Here is a 22,193-nt window from a genome sequence, read left to right as displayed (position 1 = left end):
TTAAATGCAGGGATAACAAAATGGGCGACGTCTTCGTTTTTCCATCCACCTACGGTATTCGTACGTAGTACTATCAGTGCGGTCAGAACTGCATTGTGTATTCTGTAGTTGTGCATCACCGCATGCAAGTTGCCATACAATCGATAGAATCCAGGAACTTCTATTGTGGATCACTTAGGCTTCGGCCTAAGACATTAGGGCTGCTGATATTCTGCTCATATAAACAAACTTTATTCTTCATCCGAGGTCCGATTCGCTCGTTGAGCTGGGTGAGTTTAGGATGCTGTTCCGATAAGTCTAGTGGATGACCGACACGCGGATGATGGGACAACTAGTAGCGGCAGTAGTGCTGGGCGAAGTGCTGCACGAGGAACGGCTGAGTCCTCCCGGGACTACATGAGATGGATGGCATTAGGGGACACCTGCCTGCGCTTCGCGATAAATAGCAGCTCCGAACAGACCATTACAGCTTATGTTTCTTAGAATATGTTCGTCTTCCTTTCATATGTTTGGGCGAATTAGTACCGGGCCCTGGCAAATAAAACCTGGTGGCTTTTATGGAACGTTTTGGGGGATATTAAGGTGAAAGCCTTTCTTGGCTCATGAGTGGCGTGGACGGAAGTTGTGGACGTAAGCTGCGGACGTAAGCTGCGGACGTAAGCAGTTGACGTAAGCTGTAGACGGAAGTTATAGATGTAAGCTGCAGACGTAAGCAGTTGACGTAAGCCGTAGACGTGAGCTGTGGGCGGAAGTTGTAGAAAGAAGTTGCAGGGGGAAGTTGTACACGGAAGTTGTCCGCACGAACTGCCAATCAAAAGTAATGCCGTAAATAAAACAAAAATCTAGAAGTTGATTATTCAACAGTTCTTAAGTAACCTATGCGTAATGAAATAAACCAGATATAGAAAGAATAAAAAGTAAAAATAAATAAATAAAAGTTAAGAACAAAATAAAACAATAGAATTTAAGAAAGATAACAACAGAAGCCAAAACCTAAAAATAAAAATAGAAAGAACACAAAGAAGAAAAGCTAAAATTACAGAAAGTAACACAAAATAAAAAATGAAGAGAGAATGAGGACAGGGCAAGGCTTCCACATTTGCGCTTTTTACGTGCGATGCTCTAATTTTGCACTGCAGCTGTCTCTTCAAATGGCATATATATATATATATATATATATATATATATATATATATATATATATATATATATATATATATATATATATATATATATATATATATATATATATATATATATATATATTACAAGTACTTCATCTCAAATGTAACAAATCTCTGTGGTCTTTTACAGCTCCCTGAAAGTTGTGAAACAATTAGAAGGAACAGTAATTGATTAATAGTAAATTAGTTTTGGTTTTACTTTTATTACTTTAATAAACTGAATGACTGTCATAATATTTTGCCTCTTGAAATTTTACAGGCTGTTAATTTTCAGCAGCAGTTGTTTTCTGATTCTGTGGATAATATTTGCATGTTTTCTTGCGGAAACAAAAGCAACCCTGCTGAAGACTGTTTAGGTGTACGCTCTGCAGGATCGGTCTCAGTTCACCTCATAGTTCTGCAAAACGTTGTGCATCGTTGCTGTTCATGTTCTGAGGGGGAAAAAACACAAGCTCAGTGAACTTGACAATATTTTCCGCCCTCTGCAACAATTCCAGCTGCAGAACACGGAGCTACTCAAATGCAGGCTGTTGGGTCTTGAATGTCCGTACACGAGTAACCAAAACTAACGCAGATGACATTGGTTTGCTGCACCTGCCCTGCTGCTATCCTGGCATAATCTCAGACCCATAGGCCAACGCTCATATGCGCTAATATCCGTCTAATTTGTGCGCTCCAGCATTGGTTTTAAGTTTGCAGACTGCGGTACGCGTCAGGAGCAGCCGAGATTGCTGCATTATGCCAAGAAGCTACGCGCGAATGCGATTCTGTGTGGTTCGCGCGTTCCACAAACTTTTTGCCCACCGTGAGCACATATTCGCCCAAGGCGACACTAAATAGTCTTTTGGTGGGAAATTTTTATCTGATGCCACCGGTACTATTGAAATTACTGCCGACGATGTATAAGTTAAGTGTCTTCTAAACAATGCAACATACAAAACTTGCGCTATTTCTTGTTAACCGTTGTCAACAGTAGCGGTCACTTTTTGCTTTTTCCAATAGTAAACCATGAAAAAAATTAGATATATATATATATTCTCTTGCTTTGAACATAGAACACAAAGAAAACTGACCCATTTAAAAAGATCAAGTCGACGACATTAAAGCTAGTAAATACGAATCTTTTCGCTGAATGGCAAAGGAGAAATATCATTTTATTAACAACAATTCATCATAGTAGGCGTCGAAGACGTATTGAGAGAATGAAAAAAATGGAGAAATGAAAATTGCCTAAAAATGAGTATCTGCTGTGCAGCATTTGTAGCCTGATAGCATGAAGCCGAAGATACTTCGGGAATTTGGTGCTTCACAAATATATATATTTTGCTCTTGGTGAATTTCATTTCATTTATTCCATTTCATTTATTTTCTCCTTAAGGGCCCGAGGGCATTACATAAGGGGGGGGCGAATTAACATGATGTACAAAATCTTGAACGTGGAAAAATGTGAAGAGCAAAATACAAAATACAATGAAGGCAAGCAAAAACAAAAGCAAGGAAAAAATACAGTAAAAAATGCAGACATACATCTAAGTCAAATAACAGCAAACAAGCAAGCGCAAAAGAAAATTGCACCAAGGCGCAGAAATGGAACCAAACTAAGTAACAAAAGAGTACAAAGGGGACAGTCTATTCAGGATGGCTGAAGTTTTAGTTTATTGCGGAATTGTTTTCTGTCTGTGCATTCGGCTATGTTATCGGGTAAGGAATTCCATTAGACTATTGCATGGGGGAAAAAGGAGGTACTCATTGCAAGGGTACGGGTGGAAATTCGTGCTAGAGACTGGCTGTGGCTTAAACGGGAAGATCTTCTTAGTGGTGTTGTTAGTAGCTCATGTCTGGACCATGGGTGATAATAGAATGTGTGAAGAAGGCACAAACGAGATATGATGCGGCGTGATGCGAGGGACGGCAAGTCGAGGTCTCTTTTCATTGAGGTGACGCTGGAATTTCTTGAATAGTTCGAGGTGATAAATCGTGCTGCGCGGTTTTGAATGGCTGCGAGATTAGCGGCGAGGTATGATTGTGACGGGTTCCAGATGGCTGATGCGTATTCAAGCTTTGGTCTGACGAATGTGAGATATGCTAGTTTTTTAATGTCTGAGGATGAGTCGGAGAGACTACGCCGCATGTAGCCGAGAACGCGTGAGGCTTCGGAGCAAATGGTTTCAATATGTGTAACCCATGATAGCTATGGTGTCATGTGCAGGCCAAGATATTTGTATGATGATGTGTAGGCAACGGGTGTAGAGTTGAGGTAGTAGGGTGTCTTAATCTGGTTGCGAAGGCGGGAAAATGTCATGACTTTACATTTGGTCGTGTTTAAAGGCATGAGCCATGTTTCACACCAAAGTGAGATAGCATTTAGGTCTTGTTGGAGGGTGCACGTGTCGTCTTGGTTAGTTATGGCGCGGTATACGATGCAATCATCGGCGAACAACCTCAGTTTAGATTTGATGTTAGAGGGCAGATCATTGGTATTTCATGGGTATCATGGGAATCATGGGTATTTCTTTCCTTTGAAAATATATGCGCCAAAAGGTGATTCTATATCTTAAGGCGTCGATCCCATTGCCCAAACTTTTCAAAAAAGCCTGAATTTTTAAACCTTGTATTTCTTCTTTTTTTTTGGTGTGTAGCCGAGTTCCGGTTGTTCCGTTGGTTAATGCAGCATTTACGTTACAAATCCAAAATATAGCATAGCGTTGCGAGAAAGGCGAAGACTAGTAGTTTATCTTATGCTTCAACCAAGACACAAAACTGACTTTCAGCCAACTTTGTGGCAACGATAATCACGTGCCGACCTTTCACACTACTGCACACATGAGATTTTAGTGCACCCAAAATTACGCAAATTTCAATGTGTTATGAGTTTTGCGAAGGAGCTCTTGAATGTTCATCTATTTTCCGCCTCACTGTTCTACATCGCAGGCCGCTAGGAAAAGGTAGGTAGCTAGACGACAGAACGAGCGGACCTACGAATTGTCTGCGTATACAGAGATTAATGGCCGTTCCCACTAAAGCAACCAAGTAAGCAGTATTCACATTGTGTTCGTGAATACTTACGGAGAAGCGGAACCAGGACGCCTCGCGAGAATAAAGTCCCCTATACTCTTTTCTAACAAAATGTACTCTTAACACCTTTGACAAATTGTCCAAAACTGTTCCGAGTATACAGACGTTGGCAACACTGAGCCTAGAAGTTTCTCGCAAGAGTTTGCGTGTTAACAATACATTCAGTGGATCACCTCCGCAGGTCTTGCAACGTGAGAACTATGCAGGCCATAATTAACCGTGTTACGAGTCCTGCAAAGGCGCTGAACAAAAAGAAGCTGTGTGTTTTTTTGAAGACGCAACCAAGCGTAAATAAAAAGAAAGGCCTATGTCGTTTTCTGGTGTAACCTTCCTTGAGATCGTGGGCTTTTTTCACTTGCCTTATGTTAATGGCAGTGAGCAATAGAAACTTTCTTTTGATGTTTACATTCATGTTCAACTTGATGATTACAGGCAAGTAAGTGTATACGCGTCCACACTGGAACACTTCACCTTCTCTCCTATATCTTGCTGAATTTGCAAACTTAGCTAAGGGCATCAACGGTACGTGGTTTTGAATTTTGTCTTCATAACAATGAGACAGGAATTTTCTTTCTTGGTCTAAGTTGATACAGTGGGGCGCTCTTTTGTTTGGTGAGGTGTCTTTTTTATATATTCAGGTTTCAGTGTGCTGAATTCTGCCAATTAAACTGAGCCGACGGTACATTTCAGCGCTGAAGGTGCTCTAACCTTTTGTTCTTCACGATATTCTTGTTTTGCTCGAGATTTTGCTTTTCAGAACTGTTGTCAATAAATAACTGGCATGGCAAGTGTTCGCCTCAGGTATTTAGCGCAACGATGATCTACTGATACTCTCGTATTTGTTGTGAAATTTTATTATATCGCTGCAGGACACAATTTTAGCCGCCTACCGCACAGTTTTGCCTAACGACATGGGAAAACAACCGAAAAGTTTATATAAACGCAGACGCGTGCGCAGCTTTCGCGTAGGTTCTGTAGTCGGCGCTGAAGTTCCTTAGCAAGGTTCATGTCATGGAGTTCTTATATCATGTGACCGCACAATTCACAGTGCATATTCCCTTTAATGAATTCGCAGTGACGTCTTTGCACAACAGCACTGCTGTACTACATACATAATAAAATTAGGAAAAAAACAATGCCTGAAGCACAAAGGAGTTTCACAGTGAATTCTTGAATATACCTTTTAAAAACATTTCTCAGGGCACGGTTCTTTGTACTGATGCGCTGTAAAATATCCCCAGAATATTTCATTGGCAGGCAGCGAAAGTTTTATAACGCCCTCTGAATATCTCTCTCGCTTGGACCAGCAGGCCTCTGAAAGAAAAGATAACAGAACCTTGTTTTCCCATCATGTTTTCGTCCTTTTTGTGGTCATTGACATCGCGAAAGCGAATACAGTACATGAACACCAACCGCATTCTAATGAATCTCAAAGATGCCGCCAATATATAGAAATGTCGTCTCCCGGTATATTTGGCCACGCCAGTACACCTATGAACGTACTTATTAACTGCGCTGACATTCAAAAACTGCCCCTTTCAATCAGTCTACCCCGTTCAGGTCCCTTAAAATAGGCGACCCAATAGCCTTCGTTGGAATGTTTTTATTTCTCAGAAAGACCGAAGAAGTATTGATGAAATTCGGCTTTACTGAAAACCACGCGTCTTGTCTTTCCGAATTATTTGTCTAATGGTAAGCTGTAAAAGAGGTCGAGAAACAAAGATGGTGCACCTGCACAATAGTTCACAGCTTACAGCTCGTAAAACTCATGGATAATTAATGAAGCGGCTAGTGCAGGCCAATTCGATACCCTTTGTTGGGCTCCTCGTTCTGCCAGTTCCTGCTTCGAGTTAGGCTGGCAGCGTCGGATATTATTACTCCGGTGCCTTTTTCTCTTGGATACGCATTGCAGCTGTGAAAAGTAAAACAAATATCAATGATGCCCTATCGGTTGAATCTCTTCTCGGCAGCAGAAACGTGGAGCGCAGTATCTTGGAAAGAATAGAACCTAAAAAATTGGGCTTTTTTTAAAAATGACAAAGAGCACAAAAATTCGGTGATATTGGAGACTTAGGAAAGTGAAAAAAGTGTATTATTTATGTCATGTTCAAGTTTCTATCTACGCGACACAACAAGCTAATCATAGAATTTTCAGTGTGCCCTAACATGTGGATTTCATTCTGCCTAGCATTAGCCGATTGGCCGCAATCGTTCGGAAAATCCGTAAAAAGAACTGCAGTAGGAGTCAACGACTGCAGCTTAGTGAAAAGCGCGGCTGGAAAAATATAGTGCAATGATTTACATTGACCATACTCATTAGCGATCCCCACTTTATAGCTGCTAGGAAAGCCCGCTAGGTTTAAGAACGAGTGGCTGGTGCCAACGCTAGTACGACGACGACATTGATGTTCAGACGACAGGCATGTACCACTGGAGTATCTTTCAAGATTTTTTCTCAGGCAGATTACCAGCGTACTTTTGCAAGAGCATTTTTCAGTGTACTCTTGCAAAACAGTTGCGGAAGCCTTCACTTCTTGATCCCTTCATGAGCTCTGGGATCAGATTTTAAACTAAAAGAAAAAAGCACTATTCAGTCAAAATATAAGTCTCACAGCCTCTGATAAAATTTATCCCATGTATTCCACGTATATACAGGGCATCTTAAACTGTCTTCTTTCAGAGGCTGCAGCTGCGTAGAAGTCGTCGGTTTTGCGACACGGAAAAAAATATAAAGCACCTGATCTTGCGCATTATTACTGAACCTGTTCACGCGAACTACAGCAGCTGCTGTCGCAATTCGCATAGTATTCCCCGTGCCTCTATTTCCAGTTGGTGGGCTCCTCAACGGAGTGGAGCAGTTGTACGTGCGCGAACGATGACAAAGGTGCCCACATCATGGGGTGGCTCAGAGGCGTTGTTATCCCGAAATGAGAGAAAAAAAAACGAACAGGCAGAGAACGCTCAGCATCCGGTGGCTGCTTGTTCCTGCCCGTATGCAGATGCGCCCGCCGAAAGCAATGCCCGTGGGGAAGTTGTGACGGCGCCTTCTTTCGGCTATGCAGCTTTCGCCAACAGCGCGCGGTTTCGACAAGCCCGAATGCCGGCACCCGACACGGCACGTCTGCTCTCGTAAGGAAGTCACTGGGCCATTTCCTGCGGTTTGGGCGGCCAAGCAGCAGCGCCGAGCGTCTGCGGCTTGTCCGGGGAGCTCTGTTCGCGAATACTGCCCGGACTACAAGAGGCAGGAAGCGACAGAGCCACTCGGGAAGAGAAGAGCCCTAGACACGCCTGTTTCCTCTCGGGATAACGGCAGACGTCGTTTCCTGCTCGGGTGAACCGCCGTTAAGGCGTGTTTGGTCCCTTTCGTTGCCGCAACCGAATGCGCCGATGGCACTCTTTGTGCAGCCATGGGCATGCACACATACGCAGCACGCATGCACGCACGCTGAAATAAACGCGTACAGACCGTGCGGATGCAGGTGCCTCATCCAATATACTTGCTGGCACGTGGCGTACGAGAACTCTTTTAGCCTTACGGTATAGAGTTGTGCGGCAGAATTTTGTGTACGTCTATATAACTAACGAACAGGAAGTTTTGCCACGACTTCCAAAGTATGATTGCCGCTCACGGAGTGACGTTGCGCTAGACTGAAAAGAAATGCATTAAAAAACTTAAAATTGCCGCAGATATAAGCAGTATCATTTCTTATCACACTGAAGTAAGGAAAGTGCACGATATCACGGCACTGTATGGGGAATGAACCAAAAAAGTAAAACATTTCACTGCTTCAGGATTCTAATCGCAAGGCTGGTGATTTGTAGGATTCATGTAGGTGTTTTACCGCAGTACAGTAAACAGAAGCGTTCGTGCTAAATATGTGCTAAGCACTAATGATGCTACTTTATCAACAGAGTTCGCTACTACAAATATAAGTGGCCATACTTGCCGTTCATATAGCATTTGGGAACAATACATTAGACTAACTGCTTCCTCTGCAGGACAAAAGTCTCACCCTCTGGCCTGGATTTACCGCCTCTTGTGTCATTGGCGGCAACCTTATCCCCGAAAAGTTCTAATTAGGTCCGCCCACCTTGCTCGCCGCTGCGCTCACGTTCTCTTGGAATCCTTAGCGTTACCCATAACGGCCGTCTATCATCTTGCATTCGAATTACATGCCCTAGCCATGTTTATTTCTGCTTTCTTATAGCTAAGCTATAAGGAAGTGATGTTTCTTTCGTTACTGATCTTTGTGTCTTCATGCCTTCAAGGTAACAGCTATCATTTGCTTTTTCTACTACTCACTCTGCTGTCCTCAAGTTAATGTCGTTGCAATACCCTACGATTTGGACGCTTTCGTTTTTTTTTAAACGAATCATAAGCCTAAGCCTAAAACACTAAAATCTTCTGTCTTTGCGAAGTTCGAGGAGGTAGGATATCCAACCCTGCCGTCATACCAAAATCACCCAATTTACGGAGATCACAAGGTTTTAAAAAACAGTTTCAGCTTTGGGTGGCTTATTCAGGCATTACTTGCATCAGCCAACCGCGCACTGCACGGACCGCTACACGTTCAAACATTGTCTTTAGAGCAAACTATTTTCTACTTTTCACCACTACTTTGTAATGGAGGCAAACGGACACGAAGCAATACGTGATTATAACCTTCCAAAGACATCAAAAGCAATACACAAACGCCAAGGAAAACTTCGTTTACAAAGTGGGTTATGCGGCAGATATTGCTTTCTTGTGATGGTTTTCGGGCTCACTGATCACCGAAACCCACAGGTTGCTCAATCCCCACCTGTTCTATACTCACTTTAGTATGACACAAATCAAACTTTATTTGCATACTTCGGGTGGTATTTCCATACAGTCACTCATTATTAGGTGTATGTGGTCATTTAAATTTTCGTTTTTGTTATACGTGCGTCGTAGGCAAGAAGGTTACGGTTCGCAAAAACACTGGTTATTGGTTGCTCGAAAAATATGATTATAAAAAGAATGCTCAGAAGGACCAGCTAGCTAGCATCACACTGTGGAATGTGCGACGAATGCCGTCCAGGTTTCGAGCACTACAACGCCTTAAGTAGCCGCGCAGATCTGCTCACAACCGAACTTCTAGAGGGTTAACACAAAATATCAAATAAAGATGCGTATGTGACGGTGCTATTGGTGCTTTCATACGACAATCAAACAACCCTCTCGTGAAACCCTTGTAACTAAATGTTTTCTTTCATTAGTTTTTAACTCTCTGCTCTTGTGTCGCTTCTCTTATTGACGCACACAAAAACTTGCAATAAATTTCAGAATACCTCCAGGAAGTATTATGAGGCCGTTCTCTGATGCGAACAGCTCTAATTACCATATAAAGGACCACCATTGTTGAATTTTATCTTTCCGCCTATTACGGGGCCGCCAAGCCATACACCCGTTTGTAAAAACACGCAAAGCAGGAACAATACCTATTCGAGAAAGCGGAAATCATGCTCCGTGGTTTATTTCGCTCTTCGTTGTCAATCAGCACGGAAAATTGGGTTATGTAGGTGCACCGTTGAGCGTTTTCCGGCATTTGAGTACATAAGTCTCGCTGTTCTTCAAAGGGTTATGAAAAAAGGGCAGAGTAACCGAGCTTGATGGCGTTCATCATTCGAAATCTTAGGAGCTTCCGGAAACAAAAATTTCGAGAACCCTTCAAATGAGGGCTTTCTGACGCTGCCCAAGCGCACACGGAGGACCTGCCGGTTTTACCGTGACAAAACACTTTCAGATCCGTCAAATGATACAACGTGCACGCTAACATAAAAACAGCACATTGAACTTCAGAAATTGCTAGAACTGCCTCCTCCCAAAAGTTGGTGAACTTTAAGACAACAATATTTGATGCAGTATTTTTTCCAATCACCGACGGGAAAGGGGTCAGGAAGGTGGCAACAGGTGCTTCATGTTCCATTGTGTCGTTTGTTAGTAAAAGGTTCCCAGTGGTATATTACAGTTACTTTCAACCGTGTTCCCGTGTTCGGTACAGCAGACCACAACAGCCCAGGCGGTAAGCAACATCAATGCGCTTCCACTCTGACAGCAGTGAGCGACGAGTTTCATGAACGGTAATCAAAGCACTCCGTGACGCAAAGCTGATGAGGTTCCCGTCTGGATATCACGGTACTGCCATCGCAATCGGGCCGAGCCAGATATATATCTGCCTGGATCAGTTCAGTAGGCGTGCGGAGTCATTACAGATGGAAAAGCCCCCTGACTAGTGAGTACGCGCTGATGAGGTTGCGAACATTCTTTCAAAAGTTGGCGATGGCGCATCCGCTCGTGTAGGTTTAACGTGGCAGGAAATGAGGCTCTATATTGAAGCGCCTAGGTGCAAAGAGTATGGGTTTCCTGCAAAGTTGCTTGCATGGTGAAAACTAGATAAGAAGTTGGTAGAAAAAAATGACGCCAAAGACGAGCCTAGTTTGTGGACAGCGTAACAGTTTAGATTCCCGTGGTTTTTCTAGGGTGGGATGCATATGCAACCTTTTTTTAATTTTCCACTATCTTTAAATTTTTGCGAAAGTACTGAAATGTGCTCGGGAGCGCGGAACCAGAGGTCACGTTCTGTGATAGTTTCTGAATTTTACGGAGAAGTATACATTCCATATTTACCTCACCAATGCATGAAACAAGAAAAGTACACATTGTTGTGAGGGCTGATAGCTTATGTTACCTCATAAATATATAGGACTATTGTTGCCTAGCGCGTTAAGATATAATTGGCTGTTAGAACTTCGATGGATTGTAACTAAAGTTTAAATTGAGGACTGGTATCTGTACAAACACTTTTGTTAAGAGGCAACATTGAGTGTACTTAAATAGAGGTAAGTAATCGCTTACTTGCGAGTGGAGCTATAAATCAAGTAATCTCAAATAAATAACACCAAGTGCCCCTATTTGTTCATTGCACGAATCGCATGCAAAAGGCTCCTACATCGACTCTAAAAAGTCAGTGCGGTAACATTAAGCATGAGGTTTAAATGCCAAAATTATGGAATCGTTATGCAAAAAATGCTTTGACTATTTTAGGGTGGTCATATGTATGTTTATCAACAATGCTCCTTATCCATTTACAATAATGTTTAATCGGAAGGGCAACTTTCTATTACTGTAAAGTAAGCTAGCTTTGCATACTTCCAACGAGTCTTTCTGCTTGGCAGCCAATAAAATGCACAAACGCCATTCGAGAATACCTTTCATACCAGGGTTGGCTTTTGCTGCTTTTTTTTTTCTTTTCAAACCTCGCCGAAATGCCGAAGACTGATTTGTAGCTGCCATTTTTCTGCCTTACCCTTGCCCAAACAATGTATAAGATAGGATTCCTGCCTATTTTTAAAGTCCTGTAATGACGGTGACCGCTCTGGTTTATGTTTTTTGTGCCTAAAATGTCAGAAAGTTCTCATAAATGCTTAAAACTGGTCTTTCAGCAATTTAAATTCTATACACACCCTACACCCTACAGTTGGAGCACCAGGTTCCGCACTGCAATTCATTGCGTCGTTTAAAATGATTTTATACCACGTGCTTTTATTCTCCAGTTCTATTTATCTCCGCAACTTGTGCGGATTCCTCAGAAATCAAAGCGTATTTCTCGCGCCAGAAGACAGAATATTTGACTTGAATCTACAATGTTGTGAAACGTGAATGCATTAAGCGTCAAAAGCATCACTCCGTCATTTGTAGTATCCAAGAAAACGAAGAAAACTCACCGTCACCGGTGCCAGAATTTAAATACAAAATGAGTACCTTTGGGAGATGTAAGAACAACTTCACGTTCCTTCTGCTGAGTAGAATGTTGGTAGGAACATTTCTTTAATTCAAGGAATGTGCAGAAATTAAAAGAAATGTTATTTTCTTTTATGTCTCTTATAAAACAAAGCATTTATTAAGCGTTTATTAAAGACAAGAATGTAATACATAGCACCATGTTATCGAAGATAAAAAAACAGGAGCACTGTTTGCGATCTCTTAAAAAATTGAGGATTTAGTATGCACTCATGAGAGGTAATTTTCTGTACCCACGGATAATATTGCGAGCTGTCTGATGAGAATAAAAATCTTTAGTCAGAGGCAACCTTTCTAGTGTGGCGCGCTTTGACTGGCTTTTTAAAACAAACAATCAAGCAAAAAAGCACAAGAGTCGCAGCGAACGGTTCAGTATGTTCACCGATGCGCAGTTTTGCGGTTGATCGAGTTTTTTTGCAAGAGTGCTCAAGCGTTCAGCAGCTAGCAGGCTGTCGCCACTTATCAATATGATGATGGCTCATTCATCCTGCTAAAATGTTCTTGATGGCCTTCAGCGGTAGCTGCAGCCAACACAAATACCCTTGGTAGCCTGCCGTTATTCTGTCAGTCCCACCGCAGAAGCAGGTTGTGCTTGACTAGCAGTCCATTTCGCAGCGGGAGAACCATGCAATACAATTAGTAAATCAAAAGCATATGGCTATTGACCGAAAACTTTGTGGTTTATTGTACATTTTTATTACTTTTCAAGTGCAACTATTTCTTTCTTTAGTAATGCGAAAAGACAAAAGAGCACTAGGGTCTGCAGTGTATTGCTCTTCGCGTTGTGTACCAAATACCAATCGAGTGCTAGCAAAGCTGGTCTTGAACACAAAATAACTCTCCTTTGGTGCACATGAACTGCATAAATAAGGTAATGGTCCTTCATCAATAGAAGTATCATTAGAGTAAGCTCTCGTAGCACTGCATTCGAATGAAATGAATTTCTAAAGAATGTTAGGCAGCGTCACTGCGAGACTTTGGCGCTCGTTAGGTGCATGTTACATCATCATCTGCTGATGTTTCCCATTTCCTCGTATACCGTGAAATGTTTCTAGGGGAAGCTAATAAAAAGTTTTCAGCGCAAACTTTGATCTGACGGCATTCCGTCCTTTCATTTTCGCGCTTTCAAATAAAACGTTAATTTAGAGAAACAGAAAAGCTCACTTCGACTACCGCCAAAAAAGTAACGAAAACTGTGAACGCAGGGAATCAGCAGAAATGTGCCACGTTTCAGGAAAATATTATCAATGCTGTTGCAAGCATGCGGTTCTAAAATCCCGAACAAAGAAGCGAGAACTAGACTATGATTACTGCACGAATAGAAAATAAAGTCAGTGACAGGATGGACAGAAGTTGACAATTTTCGGCGAATCACCCGGTTGTTTTTAACGCGATAGCGTTAAGGAGCTCGTGTCGCAAAAAAGCCGTTGTTGTCGGTGGCATTGGCCGTGAGCGAAAAATCTTCCTCTTCCTCCTTGCAATTTACGCCACTGCCCCAACCGATAGCGCGCGACGGCAGCGCCCCCGCTCGTCTCGTTCGGGCGCAGTCGGGCCGTGCGGGCACGCAGGAATCACGCGGTGATCGGCGAAAAACTGAGCGCACATCCAAAGCGCGTTCACCGCGAAGCTTGCGGCTTGCTGCGCGTTCGTTCTGCGCGAAAGCTATGCTAGCGTTCGTGGAATTGTGTTTGATGAGAACGATGTGCAGATGAACTACGACTGCAACTTGAGTCTCGCCTGTTTCCGCAAGGCGCCTGGCAGCGCTTCTATGTGGTTTGCCGCTCCGCGCGTCCGTTTCACCGTCCGTAGCAGAGCGATTTCTCTAACGGGCAAGGCGTCGCGCCGAACGGGCGATGGCGTTCCGTGGACCCCCTGGCAGTGCTGCAACACGCTGTAGCGTTCCACTCTTAAGGGCGAAGCTTAAGCGTCCTTAAGTTTTTCTGTAAGACATGCCGCTCGAACAAACCCAATTCAAAACTGTCACAGACACGGCCATAATTCACCGTGTGTATGATTTACAAAGTAGCTTGAGCGTTTCGGTGATCTCCGGAAAGGAAAATTATTTGGCATGAATTTTTCCTTCCTTGTTTGTTAAACATACACTTTAAGTCTGCTGTTTTGTATTTAATATTCAAACATCTGTATGGTGCTGAATAACATGCTGTGATATGGTACGTGGTATGGTACGGTGTGGTATAGTATGGTGTGTACGTTATGATTTGTTTTTATATGGTACTGTGGTGCCGACCGCACCCGTCAAGACCATCGGAATCGTGTGAAAAGGTCTCCTTTATGACAGAGGACACGACCTCGTCACACAGGGCAAAGATTCCAGACGCAAACACGGGCGGTACAAGAAGGGGTGGGGGGGGGGGGCGAAGGAGCGAGAAAAGGTTGCCTTTGCCACGACTCTGCAGCATAGTGACAGTATGTGCACGGACGCGGTTGTATGGCGGCACTCACAGTATGTGGTGGTTCCTGAATGGCGTGAAGCCGCTGGTCTGGAGCAAAAACAAAAACAACAGGCTGAAAATTTATTGCGCTTAAACTTCCATGCGTGTCGAAAGCTGTTTTTAAAACCGCACTTGATCAGAAAACTTTTCTTTATAAGAGGCCATAGTTTCGTGTTTTTCTTGAACTGAGAGCTAATGAACTATTAAAGTCCTTGTGCGGCACACCTTAGCGGTTGCTTGTTAATGTCCATTTAATACTTGAAAGAACACAGTCATTGCTTTTGTGAAAGAAACGCTCGTAAATGGCACTGTTGGGGACCCTGTAGTACATGAAAGGACCCAAGTCAGTGTATCACGGTCCGCTTACTGATTAGACTTGCCTAGTCTACCAGAATATGAAAAACGTCCACAGTTTACCCACGGCAGTACCTATGATGCCAGGGCCAAGAAACAAACTTTACCACCGAATCGGTTCCTCGAGAACACGTAGGAGGAGCTCAAGTGCTCAAATTCCATAGCAAGATGCTTTTATTTCTCTCTACAGCGTGAATTGTGGTCATTCATATCGATTCACAGATTTTTTGAGACAGTAAAGACTTTTTTTGTACACTAGTGGGCCCATATCGTGTTCTACTTAGAGGCAGCAATCTTAAAAGCAATTACGTTACCGTGCAGCAAACAACTTATCTCGATAGATAGTTTTTTATAGCATTTCTGAAACGTTAAATGCAGCCTACGGTGCATATATTAGAAAGGCCCTTTTAAAATGGTCATCACTGCTGGTAATTGCACAAAATAATATATCTGAGTCTTTTAGAACCAATTGTTACAGTGACGCTTATCTCCGGCAGCAGAATATCAAAGGAAACATCGGCGAATAAAGTTGATAATACCAGAGATGTGACCGCTGCACAGCCACCTGGTTAAGGAAATAAAGAGTAAAAATTACCCCAGCAAGAACAAGTTCCATTACATGACATGTTCTGCTGAAAATACTTTTGTAAATTTCAAATAATTTCTAGTGTTAACTTACTGAAACATCGAGAGCACCACGACAAACACATAAACCCATTTCTATTTCGTTCCTAGTAGTTGCTGATGATTGCAATGAAGCCGGAGGCCGCATTATGCATAGGTGCGTCAGAATCGAGAGTCTATCGTAACAGCTATGCTTAATTAGTGTTTGGACTTAACATTGAAAAGGTCCGCCATAGCGGAAACCACCATCACTTTTAGTGAAGCGTAAACCTGCCGAGCAGAACCGCAACGAGTGCTTATTCTGATCAAGGAGGAGGCTGTCGTTTCGTAGTATGCCACCATGAGAAGAAGAAGAAGAAAGGGAATTTTAATGAAAGAAAGGCGGAGAGGTCGGCCGGTGGTAACAGGGCCCTGGCCTGCTACTCCACACAGGGGAAAGGGAAGAGGAGGAAAAGGAAAGTGTGAATGAAGGCTGATGATGGCATAATACAATGAGTTTCACGGGTGATGTCTATGCACACGCACGCACACACACACACAACACTGGCTGGCGCTCGCATCGCGGTTACTGGACACACATAAAACTCAAAACTGGTGTCTGCAACACAACACCGACACATGTCATTAACCATGTAGGTTGTGCAGAGGCGGTCGCAAACGAGTATCCAGGCCTGTTTCACACAAAAAGTTGAGCAGGGCTTTTGTCACACGCCACCAATCAGAACGTCTCGTCCTTGCGCCCAGAAGAGTTTCCTCAGAGAGGGCGAGAGTCCAGGTTTTTCACGGTCGCCTCCAATGTTGTTCTTTCAGAAGTATACTTCGGGCACGAGCAAAGAAGGTGTCCAATAGTCTCTGGTGTGTTGCACTGTGCGCAATTTGGGTTACTTTCGATGCCGATCTTGTGAAGATAGTGTTTGGTGTAGGCAACGCCAAGCCGTAGCCGTTGGAGTAAAGTCCCATGACGTCGCACCACCACAGATGGGAAATGTAATCGTGAGCCAGCGTCAAGCTTACACACGCGGTCCTGTTGATGACTCGGATCATGCCAGTGCGACTGCATTGCCGCCTGCATTAAATGCGCCAACAAGGCTCCAATGTCTGATCTTGAAAAGGCTATCTCAATGAAAGCACCATCACTATGTGCCATCCGAGCCTCGGCGTCAGCACGCTCGTTTCCCGCTATGCCGCAATGGCTCGGTATCCATTGAAACTTTATGATATGGCCGCGGTGGAAAGCCTCGGCTAACAAAAGCACAATCTGTTGAACCAGCTGCTCGCATGCTCTTGGTTTTAGATAAGTTTGTACGACCTGTAATGCCGATCTCGAGTCGCAGAATATAGTCCATTGCTGCGCTGGCTGGTGACCAATATAAAAGGACGGCTTCTCGTATGGCTGCCAATTCGGTTGCCGTAGAGGACGTTTTGTGCATGAGCCTGAAACGGTGACATGAGGCATTTCCTGGCACTATCACTGCTGCAGCTGAAGAAGTGGTCGTAACGGATCCGTCCACGAAAACATGCTGGGTGTTAGTATACATAGATGTAATGTATGACAGCGCCAGCTGTTTCAGTCCGACTGTTGGAATGTGCGTTTTCTTTGTTATCCCTGGGATTGTTGTCCGTATAGATGGTTTTGGTACTGCCCAAAGTGGCACCTCCGCAATCTGGTGTGGCGCGTAGTTCGAAGGCAGCGCATTGCGCTGCATCCAAAGGGCTCTTGAAAAGGCTGCATCTGGACGCACCGCACTAATGTTAATCAGGGGGTGATGACGATGCCTGGTCAGATGCCGCAAATGCACACGAAGTGGCTCCTGTTGAAAATAAATTCGTGCTGGGCAGGCGCGGGCCTCATAAAATGTGCCCCATGTAGAAGTTTTACATGGCAAACCCAAGCATACTCTTAAAGCACGAGCCTGCGCGCTTTCAAGCACACGCAGGCCTGACAGTCTGACCCCCGAGAGAACGGGTGCACTGTATCTGAGAAGGCCGACTACCAGCGTCTGGTACACGTGTAGTAAAGATCGCTCAGAGGGACCCCAATATTTTCCTGCCATACACCGCACAATGCTTGCAAAGCTGTCGAGCTTTTTCTTGAGCACAGAAATGTGCTTCGTCCAGGACAGGTCACGGTCTATCGTAACACCTAAGAATTTGTGATGTGTTACGTATGGAACAATTTGCCCGTCGATTGTGACCGGATACCACGCCATTATCTTGCGTGTGAAAGCCAATGTTACGCTTTTAGTTGGCGAAAGTTCAAGCCCCTGACGGCGCAAGTACGCAGACGTAATGGACACCGAACGCTGCAATCTTGCGTGCACTTGGGGACGCGTGACACTTGATGTCCAGATGCAAATATCGTCTGCGTAGGCGGATATTGAAACAGTCTTCGGTAGTTGTTTGAAAAGGCCAATGAGCACGAGATTGAACAACGTTGGACTGAGCACTCCTCCCTGAGGAACACCACAAGCAACATGATGATCTGCTGTGTCACCTTCAAGAGTCTCCATGTAGACTGTCCGGTTTGTCAAATAGCTTGCAATCCAGTTGTGTAGACGTCCGCCTATACCACATTCTTCGAGTGCATTTAGTACTGCATCATGCTGAACATTATCGAATGCGCCCTTTATGTCGAGGAAAAGAGCAGCAGTCAACCTGTGACGGCGTTTTTCATGTTCTACCGTTGACACGAGATCAATTACACTGTCGATGGCAGACCGGCCTTTGCGGAAACCCGTCATTGTGGAAGGGTATAGCCCATGTTTTTCAAGGAACCATTCTAGACGGGTTAGCACCATACGCTCCATCGTCTTGCCAATACAACTTGCCAGAGCTACTGGTCTGTAGGATGTTAATGTGAGTGGCGATTTCCCTGGTTTGAGCAAGGCCCCAATGCGGCTTCTTTTCCACTGCTGTGGTACAGTGGCAGAGGCCCAAGAGTGGTTGAACAATGTTAAGAGGGCTTCCATTACCTGTGGGCCTAGATGACGAAGCGCATTGTATGTTATTCCATCAGGTCCTGGGGATGAAGGATGCGTGCAAGCAGAAAGAGCTGCTTTCAGTTTTTGAGTTGTGAAGGGGATGTCCAGTCGATCGTCCATCGTGGGGGGAGCACATCGATGCTGCCGAGGTAAAGAAGCGCTTCCGGCAATTCTCGAGCAGAAATCCTCTGACACCTCTAGTTCTTGCCGTCTATCATGAAGTGCCAATGCACGGAAAGGGTGTTTCTGCTGGGGAAATGTCGGCAGTGCTCGAACAACGTGCCAGATTGTGGAGAGTGGTTTGCGGGGATCCAATCTGCTGCAAAATGACCGCCACCGTTGTTTGCCTAGGTTCTCCAAATAGCGCTGTATTTGCTTCTGGGCACGTCGAGAGGCCCGGAGATCCGAGACATCCTTTGTCCTCCGGTATTTTCTTTCTGCGCGCCGACGAATCGCCCGAAGCTGCGCGTAGATCACATCCACTGGTGCTGTGGAATTTGGCGCTGAGATATTGCGTGTTGCATCGTGCATGGCCGAAATAATACGGTGTTCCACATCTGTTGGATTAGCGAGTTTCCCACAGGTTTTTTCTAGAACAATGCGGAAAGCACTCCAGTCGGTGCAACGTATTTTGGCATTTGGAAGACGGTGAAACCACCGTAGCTGCACATACGTCGGTATGTGGTCACTTCCATAACTTTCAATATCAGCACACCACGTTGCGAACGATGACAGGCGCCTGGATACAAATGCAAGGTCCAGGCAGCTGCTGTAGGTAGTCCCGCGTAGAAATGTCGGCGTGCCATCATTGAGCAAAACGAGACCTGCATTGTTCATGAACGTGGCGATATCCCGTCCTCGAACGTTCGTAACGGCGCTTCCCCAGCCGTGGTGATGCGCATTGAAATCTCCTACTATTATATGGGGTTCCGAAACGCTGTCAAGTAGCGATTGTAGTCGTAGGGCATCAAATCGACCCCTTGGTGGTATGTAGCCACCTATAATAGAGATTGTGCGCCCATTCAAAGTCACAGTGATTGCTACATACTCGTTGCTACTGCCCCCAGGAATTTGATGCCGAACGTAAGTGAGGTCACGATGGACGCATAGTAGTACCTTGCTCAAATGCCCAGCCGCTTCAGAGAGGAAACTTTCATAACCGGACAGTCGAAAAGGAGATGTGATATTAGGCTCACATATTACAAGCACCGGAAATCGGTATTTGAAGATCCTCTGCCTGAGATCTGCTAGGCGGCCTCGCAGACCTCGAGCATTCCATTGTAATACTGCCGATCGAGAGATTCTCTCCTGCAGTGAGGGTGCTGACGACGGTAGAGCCATAATTTTGACTGCTATTAAAGGGTGGCAAGCACCGGTTCAATAGCGTCTAAAATTTGGACAGCAGCCTTAGCAATTGGCGTGTCCACTCCAGCAATTATCAGCCGTAAGGTGCCTATCAGCTGTTTCAGCATCGCCCTGATTTGATCATCTGTTGTCGACACAGCCGGCGGACGCACAGGCGGACGTGTCACAGAGCTTACAGTACGCGATGGTAGAAGTGGCCACTCTGCGGGGTCCTTCTGGGTGGTTGGCAGTCTTGGCTCTTGCGGAGCTGGAGGCAGTGGCTTTTGCGCGGCAGAGCGGTCTCGGTCCTCCTGATGTGTTGACACGTCATTTACTGAGCTCAATTTCTTCTGCCGACTTCGTGTCCTCCTCCTGGAGCGACGTACTGCGATTGCTGCTTCTCGGTGAGTAGAATGGTCTCTCACCATTTTCTTCAAGATCTTCATCTCTGTTTTCACCTTCGGACATTCCTTAGATGTTGCCTCATGAGGACCTTTGCAGTTGGCACAAACTGGAGACTCAATCGTACATGTAGGTCCATCGTGCACGCCACCACAACGCGGACATGTTTTCGTGCTCGTACACGCAGCACTTACATGTCCAATCTTCTGGCATTTTCGGCACTGCACCGGTCGGGGCACATAAGGACGCACTGGGTGCCTCACAAAACCCACTTTCACATGCGATGGTAAAGTAGTACCCTCAAACACTAGTTTGACACACCGTGATTTGCCGAAACGATGGTGAGAAAACGCCATGTTTTCTCACCAAGTGCGCAAACGTCAGAACGCTAACTTCTGAAAGCTGCGCGAGTACCATGACGCTATTTCCCCGTTAGTGCTCTCGAGAAGTCTGTTAAGCATGCAGTCACGCAAACCTCTTTACTGAATAGCCGTAGCATCTTGCCACAGTCTGAGAATAGATAATAGTTTTGCATTTGCATGAATTTAGAAAAAGGATGGGTAACAAGACGGGAACGTTTACGCGATGGGAGCCAAATATCTGTAAACTTGCGAGGCAGTCGCGCCAGAAAACAACTGTTTATGGTGTGAAGGGGAACAATGCGACATTCTTTGCATGCCTTAGTTATTATTACGAGATACTACTCACGGCAAGAATGTAATGAATATACGCATCTACAATGACGGTCTTCATAGGCTAAATGCACGTAGTATATCCTGTATGATGTATTCATGGAGGCTGTTTTTTTTTTATGCGCGCTGACATACCTTTATGCAGTGTGTTTACATTATAAGAACCTAATGAATCCATCTCCTTAGAAAAGAGTGCGCGTAGAATTGTGGCTGGAACTTCCGCCGTCTTTCGGCGTACATGCATTCCGAATAATGTAAAATTGCAGGGTTTGTTTTTCTGCAAAGCGTAGCCCTAGTTCAAAAAATGAACATTCGCTACTTATTGTTAACCAGTTAATTTTTAACCAATGCCTAGGTTGTAGAGATATTTCACCAGATTTCTTTTACAGTGGAAAGCGAACATATGTTAAATATGCGAAGGAACAGAAAACTACTGACCATTGCGGAGAAAAAAATTGCATGCCGAAATTTAAATATGGTTTCTTCAAATATGTTTCACGTTACATTTTACTAAGTAGACTATGGAAAGTACGAGAACAGATGTTGGCCACATGTGACTGAAACCTACGTGCGCGGAATAGTTTATGGGGACGAAACAAACATCAAATAACGTAACCTAGATTTTAGATTTGTTTCAGCATGCTGCAAGATAAACAAGCAAACATAGACAATGGGGGAAGAGAACAAGGACTTTACGATGTATGATAAGATTAAGAGGACTACCGATGTATTAATTTGAAGACACATAGAAAGTATTACGTTAAAACAAGAAAATATTCAAAAAGTAGTCTGTTGAACGGTAGTTCATTTTTGCTGGTTATTTCTTAACAGTTCGAAGGCGATTACTCACAAAAATACAGCGACTGTTCTCAGATCTAGGTTACCTAATTCGAATATCAGCAACTCGATCATCAGCAAAAACATGTAAAAAAATATGAAAACCCAATAAATAATAACTGAATAAAAATGCAAATATTTTGGATCGCGATGAGTAAGGCGCCACCTCACGTTCAAAATAACTACTGAAAACATAATTTCTTGCACTAAATACTTCTTATCCTTCTATTTCATGTCTTTCGAGTATTACCGTAAGAATAACAATTGTCCCTGCAGTACCCATGATCCGTGAAATCTGCTGAGCCTTTCGAATAAGGCGAAGCCATGCGGTCGCTCCTTCATCCTCTCGAATAAAGAAACATTTCTCTTTCTGCTATGGGCCTTCTTTCTCCAAGGTCTAACCAAACGCAGATAAAGAGGCG

Source organism: Amblyomma americanum, chromosome 4 (genome assembly GCF_052857255.1).
Source record: "Amblyomma americanum isolate KBUSLIRL-KWMA chromosome 4, ASM5285725v1, whole genome shotgun sequence".
Taxonomy (NCBI): domain Eukaryota; kingdom Metazoa; phylum Arthropoda; class Arachnida; order Ixodida; family Ixodidae; genus Amblyomma; species Amblyomma americanum.
Note: the sequence above shows the minus strand (reverse complement) of the source record.